Source organism: Limulus polyphemus, unplaced genomic scaffold (assembly GCF_000517525.1).
Source record: "Limulus polyphemus unplaced genomic scaffold, Limulus_polyphemus-2.1.2 Scaffold583, whole genome shotgun sequence".
NCBI lineage: Eukaryota > Metazoa > Arthropoda > Merostomata > Xiphosura > Limulidae > Limulus > Limulus polyphemus.
The window spans coordinates 20,404-28,811 of NW_013666193.1; the positions used below are offsets into that span (position 1 = coordinate 20,404).

The following is an 8,408-nucleotide window of genomic DNA, read 5'->3' on the forward strand; positions in this document are numbered from 1 at the left end:
CGAAGAGTTGTCTGAAAATGTGTCAGAGTTCGTGAAAGTGTGATCTGAAAGGATGGATGATATTCATCATCAAGTGCGTTCAAACCTAAAAACTTCTGCTGATTCCATGATTCTATGTTATGATAAGAGATCTACTGAAGTCAGCTTTGTACCAGGAGACACGGTGTGGTTGTATAATCCCAGGAAGACCAAAGAGAAGTCACCTAAGTTGTCTTCTCCATGGGAAGGCCCATATGACATAGTGGATCGTCTCTCAGACGTGACTTTCCGAATAAAATGTGGTCGGTGAGGTAAGCCAAAGGTGGTGCATGCCAACAGGCTTTGGCGTTATCACAGTCCAGGACATTTTACTTGGAACGAAATGAACAACAGAACAAATGACCCTGCTGAAAATGTGTCACCTGAAAAAGCCACTGTTGAAAAATAAACTATACCCGGTTTTGAGAAGGAAAACAGTGAAGCCGTTAATGAAGTTACCACCACTGATGTGACTGTTACCGACAATGGTACATTTCCTGATGGAACAGATAAACCTCACGTGAAGCAGAAGCCAATGAGACAGAGACCAGTACTGAAGAAGATACGTCCTGTAAAATTAAGATAATTTGTTGTATATTAATTTTTGATTGTAAATTCTGTACATTTAATTAAGTTATTGTTAATTATCTCTGGTTTAATGTAAGTGGCTATTGTTCGGGACGAACAATACTAAGGAAGGGGCAGTGTTACGATATCGGGAGTCACGCGACGCTGGGAGCATGCGCGCTGGAATTTCTGGAATGATCATGAATTTTCCTGGCAACTCTAGTTTGTTCGAGGCGTCCTCTTTTTTAGTATATAAGCCCGGCAAATAAAGCCAGCGAAAAAAGATAGAATTGCATAAATGTAAGAGATATGCAGATAGATTGAAGAGATAGATAATTGGGTCAAGCGAACAGTAGGCACGGTAAGTAAAATGTGTGAATCGCTGTGATTTATAGCGTGTGTTATAAAGGTTGTTAAGTTTAAAGTGACTGTGGAAATTCTGTGTACTAAAAAGTCGTATCGAGAAAAAATAAATTAGTTTTAATTAAGAAATAATTTGTATAGCTGAAGTTCCTCGGAAAGAATTTATACCGGAAATTAACAAACGAGCAGATAGGTAACAATAGTTTATGTTCCTACAGCCACTTTCACCCATAGACCTTAAACCATAAACGCTAAAGATGAAGTAAATTAATTTATTGTTGTTAGTTAGACCAGATCTATTTTTCTTATATATATATAAATAATCCAAAAGAGCCCGCCCAACCACAGAACATACTTCTGCTGCAATAGACTAGATTCGCAGAATTCACGGCTTATCAATGCTGCTTGGAAGAGTGAAGCAAATAAAAAAGTAGAATAACATGTTTACTGTCACAATTAATTATTTATTATTATTCAACAGACTAACTGTTTATTTATTTGTTTGTTAAGTTCTTTTCTTCACCAAAATGTGGATTTCAGAAAATTGGAGATTATTTAAAGGCCTGATGTATTCTTTCATTCGCAACAGTGACGGCGCGAAGGGTGGGGGCAGTTGCCTCCGGGCGCCATGCAAAGGCTTCGCTGTTTAGGGCTAGTCACCGATTTTTTAAATATTAGGGAGTCAAAAAAAAAGGACATTGCCCCGGACGCAGCGAATCCTCGCGCCGCCACCGATTCGCTACTCTCGCTGCAACGGACTAATTTCGCCGAAAGTAAATAAATCCAAGAAATTGGGACTGTAAATAATCTTTTCTTCGGTGAAATATAAATTTTTGTAAAGAAAATAACAAATAGAAAGGAAAATAGCATTAATAGCTTTACTGACATACAAATACTTTCATGGTTAAAAGTTCGACATACCACAGAGATACAGAGGGTTACAAAACAAACCATTTAACTTAAGCATACTAAACGAATATTTTGTGTGTGTGTTATTGTTGTTTTTACTTGTCGTAGGAATTCAATTGCAAATCCAATAAATTTTCTGTCTTAAACGTTTCGTGAGAAGTAGTTAGCACATGCGTAGTTGCTTTTAAATTAATATGTCTCAGAAGTTTCGTGTCAGATCTGCAACTTATTTGGGGCATACGGTCACATACTTGTAACTTGTTTGTTTGAAGACGAAACATTTTATCCACGAGCTCGTTTATCGCGTAGCCTCAACCCAAAATTTCTCAACTGGCGGGAAACCTGCTTTATTTAAATTGGCATATGTGCAATCTCATATCAGTTAAATTATCAGTATTTCCTGTAGGGGATCGTTTACCCGTACAAGGTGACATTCCAAAAATATCCAATGAGCCCGAAGTCCCTTCAAAGAATTGAACGAGCTTAAGGAAGAGAGAGCGTTTCATTCTCATTCGTGACCTTGGATATTGGTTTGTTATATTTATCTTGGGTTTTAGGACATACGTTTAGCTTAAAGTCACAGTACAAAGTTTTTGTCGAGAGATACCTCGGAAAATCCAATTCTATTGTGAGAAAGACGTACATTATCAAGTTACACAACTAGGTAAGTGATCCAAGTCGTGAATTGATTACTGAATTCATCCAGAGTATAGCCTTTAAAACCAAAGCTGTTTCGTGTGCTATAAATTTATTTATAAAAACTTAACATATCTGTATAACTTTGATTGACGTGTGTGGAGTTAATTCCCAGGAGAACTGACGACACGTTCTTGACCACGAGTTTTGCCTATACAGTAGTACATGGCTATTTGTTATCACATTTTTTTTAATTCTAGAAATTCTAAAATCCACATGGTACATGAGCGATGGTAACATTTACATTGTACTACAGTAGAAAAAATATTTTTGGTCACAATGTAATAATATAATTTCTCTTTTTTTTTTAGTAAGGTTTAACAAAACCACATTTTAGGCTTAGTTTAAAATTCTTAATCTACTTGTAATTGTACATAAAATTACGTTTACGAAACTCCGAATGTTTATATATATTATTGTTTTGTAATAGAATGCACTATTTTTACTTTGTAAACTGTTTTCTGTCACAATATTTCCACGCCGTTATTTTGTACCAGCGTATCTTCTTGTTCCTTCATAAACTTTTCATATGCATATATTCCTATACTATTATGTACCAGCGTATCTTCTTGTTCCTTCATAAACTTTTCATATGCATATATTCCCATACTATTATTTTGTAGCAGCGTATCTTCTTGTTCCTTTACACTTTTCTTATACATATATTCCCATAACATTACTGTGTAGCAGCATATCTTACTGTTTCTTGTGGCAATATTCTCATACCATTATTGTGTAGCAGCGTAACTTATTATTACTTTGTAAATTGTTTCTCTTAACAACGTATCGTACCATGGCCTGTTGTTACTTTAAGACTCTTTTGTAAATGTTTTTATGCTTATAGAGGGCTATGGCTTAATGAGCCCATAATGTAGACTCGCCAAACACATTTAAATTGTCATTAGAACCTAATGAGTTTCGTGTACCTTCCCATGTCGTTCTTATTGTTATACTGTTACTAATACTGTTGTACGATTGCTCAAAATGTCCAAGCGCCTTGGTTGTATATAAATTTAGCTTTAATTTTACATAGCAGTAGAATGCCTGTTAAATGGATTTGGAATCTTGCTACATAAATATTTGGGGATTTTCGAAACAACTACCACCAACTCCATAAGAAAAAAGAATGTCGATTATTTTCCTGTTTAACTATATTGAACTGCAACATAACTTATTGTTTGATAATTATATTTAATTTATCTTTCCTGTTTAAACTCTAATATTTTATTTTTCCCACCTTTTTTGGACTTTTCCTTTATGATGCTGTTTGTTTTGTTTTTCTCTGCTCTTACACTGTGTTCATTTTTTGTCATTTCTTTTAAGTGTAATTCATCTTTCGTGTTTCCATGGGGTGAAGAGGGATTAAGTTAATCTTGACCACCACTGATTAACACCCTAAATGCCTAAAATTACTAAAAACTTTCAACCTTTCCCATGGAGTATCTCAAGCCTAAATCAAAAAGCCAAAAAAGCAGGTCTAGTATTACATGAAAATTCTTAAAACTTGCATGAAACAAACTTGAGGTGTTCTGATTAGTTAATTTTAGATTTATACCCAAATACATCAATATAACAACCTCAATAACTTGGCTCTTGTAGTTTTAAGTCCTGTGATTAAAGTATGAAGATTTATTCATGTATTTATAATGAAAAGTTCTGTATACGGGTCAAGGATGTGTAAAAGCCGTATTGCATATAAAGTATAATAAAAATATCTTGTTTTCACCATGAGTAAACTGATCTTATTGATGAAAAACACTGAGAAGAGGAGCTAGGAAAAACATTAACCTCACATTGTGCGTTTAGTAAATATACTAGTTTTCTTCTGTTTTTGTATTCCTTTGTTGTCTATAGTCATCTATACTAAAGTCCAACGGGTGTATGAACTGTCGACGCACCAGCAAAAAATTATCGACAAACAATATAACGATGTGGAATAAAATTAGGGCTTTAATTGAATTAGGGGCAGATGTGTCTGTATTATAATCCGGGTTTCGAAACCCGTGGTGGGCAGAGCACGGATAGCCCATTGTATAGCTTTGTGCTTAATTTCAAAACAAACATTAATTATTTGAAGGTGTTCAAACATTTTTAATGAAATATTAAGATAGCTGTTAGTTTTACTACATGCTTTCTTGCACGAAGTCAAAATCTTCGAGGAGGTATTAGTTTTTTTATTTACATCTAAGCACTGCATGTAGATCGTAAAGAGGTTAATATTAATGGACTCTCTTAGTTCTATTGGAACTTGCATCTAAAGACGAATTTTAAAAATATGAATAGGAGATTCTATTTATCTAATACGTCCTTGAATTAGATCTTAGTGCGCGGGGTAATAAATTGCAAAACAATCATTACGAGAAATAAATACAATTGTAAACTTAGTCCTGCTTTTCTTTCAATGTGTGTCACGATAAATATCACACGGAAACACGTACTATGTTTCGTAATTAATTTGTTAATATTCATCTACTTGTTACAAAATTAAATGTATAATTGATATCCTGGTGCAAACTACGCATTACCTTGACTACTAAGAAATTAATTTTTTCCAGGATTTTCCACCTGCAGCCGTGAGTGTTTCGTTGGATCTGTCTCCAAATCTACGTCACGGTTACGTTGAAAATTGCCCGGATTTCACGCTTTGTGTTATGTTGTAACGCTAACTCGCGTGTGATGTAAAGCTGTAAATGTTGTCTTATAAATAATAGCATCTTAAACATATATAGGGAAAATAATCAAGTCGTAGAGTGTAGAATCAAGCGCAAGAAAAGTGTAAGCTTGTACTAAAATGAATAGTATGGTAAGGAGCACTTCTGATTATATACTAAGTGTGTATATATATAAAGGATTTAATTGTGTTTTAAAATTTAAGCAACCATTAGAATTATAGGGAAAATTGGGAAAGTATCTTTTTTTTTCTCTCTCTGTAAATAAGAGTTCGCTGTGACTGTGCTAAAATTTGATCTTCATCCAAATATGACGTATCCTGAAACTGAAAAGAGCTTCATTTTTTATTTGACGTAGAAGGTCGTTTCTTTTTAAATCTCTTTTCGAAATCCAAACCTCATTCATTTTACTTAAAGTGGAGACATTTACGGTTAGAAATGAACTAAATCCTTGTGCTGCGTAGAACTTCTGACTAATAGGAGTTACAGCCTGATTACAAGTGTTACTGGAGTAAGTCGGCGTTTTCGTTGTATGAAAATCATACCATGTAATTGGGCAGTTGTAAGACCATTTCTTATTGGTTGAAAATTATTGCCAGATAATGTATTCACATGTTAGCTCGGAGACAAATTGTAAAAGTAACAAATCAGGAGATAATGTTGACTGTAAGAAGTTTCTTATACCTAAAGCACAGCGCAACATTTTTTCATTTATTATAAGTATTTACATCAAAAATTGGAAATATTAACAAACTGGAATTTGTTGTTGTTGTTGTTATTATTATTACGTCAATAATATAAACATAACAGGTGCTTCTAAGTACCTAATGGCATCATTAAGGATATTAGATAAGAATAGTGTTTCGGAACTATGCATTGCAAAACATTGATATCTACGACAAATAATAGTTGTTTATTTTATAGCAAAGCCACATTGAGCTTATCTGCTGTATCCACCGCATGGAATCGAACCCCCAATTTTAGCGTTGCAAGTCCTTAGACTTATCGATGTCCCACCGACGGACTAAATACTAATACTCTTTTTGGTATGAATATTAATGTGAGAAAACAAGAAGTGATAAGATAATATTTGTGATTACAATACTGTTTGTCTGGATTTTTCAGGTTCACATTAACAAGATGGCCTTGCTGTGTTGGACAATCGCTGTTTTAGTTGTAGCCCAATGTGTTGCTGTAACGCCCCCTGGAGAAAATCGTAATTCTTCTACTGGAGTAGAAAAAGTTGTAGAAGCCAGTAATCGGTTTGGTGTGTCTCTTCTCAAGGAGTTGAATAAAAAAAGGCAATATAATTATCTCCCCTTGGAGTTTGTCGACCGTTTTGGGAATGGCGTACCTTGGTGCTAACGGAAGTACAGCTCAAGAAATGGAAGATGTTTTAGAGTATCGATACGTAGGTATTGAGGGGAAGTCGGTCCACAATGGCTTTAAAAAACAACATAATCTTCTGAATGATGCTGATACAAAAAATGAAATCAGTAGTGTGAATGTAGCACTGCTTAACAGTGAATATGAAATTGGTAAATCCTACAAAGACTACTTACAACTATACTACAATTCCACACTAAAAGAACTGAACTTCACACAGGGGGACTTAGTGTTACAATGGATCAACACGTGGAGTTATTGGGCATCTCGTGGAAAGATCACAAGAATGCTGACAGAAACGCCGCCAGAAAATACAAGACTGATGCTTCTGAATGGCGTCTACTTCAAAGGGAGTTGGTTAAATCCATTTAATCCTGAAGATACACGTCCAGAAGATTTCCTCAATGATGATGGTCAAAAAGTGACAGTTCCTATGATGCACATGACTGAAAGTGTAGCATATACAGAAGATGTAAACTTGGGTGTCTATGCTGCAAGCTTCCCTTACGAGGGTGAGGACATAAGTATGATAATACTTCTTCCAGCAGAGAATTACAACTTAACAGATATAGAAGACAGGTTCACGCCAGATATTTTGGATGATATTTTATCCACTATGAACACTTATAAAATGAAAGTTGGTTTACCAAAATTCGAATTAAAAGATGATCACAAACTTAAAGACGCTTTACAATCCTTAGGCATGCAGTCAGCATTCAGCAGACATGATGCAGATTTTTCAGGGATTACTGGGACATATGAACTTTACGTAGAAGAAATCTTCCACCAAACCTTTATTCGTGTGAATGAGGAAGGCACAGAGGCTGCAGCAAACACCGTTATCCAAATACACAATAGACGGAAACTTCCCGAATTCTTTGTTAATCGACCGTTTCTTTTCGTGATTCGTGATAATCGAAGTGGGATTATTCTATTCTTGGGGCGTGTCGCCAAATTAATGTGATTCTGAGGACTGAAAACAATTCAACCATATGGTATTTAATAATCAAAACTAAACCCATAACCCCAGTTTGAAACTTTTGAAATACAACATTTCGGTAACCATGTACACGGAGATGAAAGTATAAGCTAACCAGATCAAACGTACTTGTCTATCAATGGTTTTAGGAACTGAAATTTAAACAAGTAGGTGTTTTAAACTGGGAAGTTTATTAATGCATTTTAAGTTTTATGATTGGATGTTCTGTCTTGGAAAACTCATTCATCCCCCTCCTCCCCAAAAAAATGTGGATGAGGATTACCTTTAATTCTTCTGTAACACTAAAGCTATTGTGCAGAATTATTTGAATGTTCTTCAAAGAAATAAACTTGTAGTCTCGTATATATGTCTGAATTATTTATTTTGTTTCATTAGTTGTGCCTTACGGGTCTGTACACAAAATAAGTTCGCTGAATAGTTTTTAATTAGGAATTCTTTAGATACACTTGTAAGAAAAAAAAATTAAGTTCGTTATACGTGTCAATAATCAATGTATAAAAAATAACTAATTTACTGTATAGGTTATTTCTAACACAGTGAAGTATAAAGCTGAAAGTGAAACCTAATTCCAATAAACAAAGATGAAAGTGAAACCTAATTCCAACAAACAAAGCTGACGTAGAAATTTAATTTTAAGAAATAAAGCTGAAAGCGGAATCTAATTGCATGAAATAAAGCTGAAAGCGAAACTTGACTCCAAGAAATAAAGCAGAGATATAACCTAATTTCAAGAAGAAGAAAAAAAATCCTGTCTTCAGAAGTTATCAATATATATATATATATATATATATATATATATA

General features: G+C 34.4%; 1 pseudogene; it reads left to right on the top strand.

The window, feature by feature from the left end:
* The first annotated feature begins 5,251 nt into the window (after positions 1 to 5,251).
* Positions 5,252 to 7,950, top strand: LOC106459263 (annotated as a pseudogene).
* Positions 7,951 to 8,408: the final 458 nt, after the last annotated feature.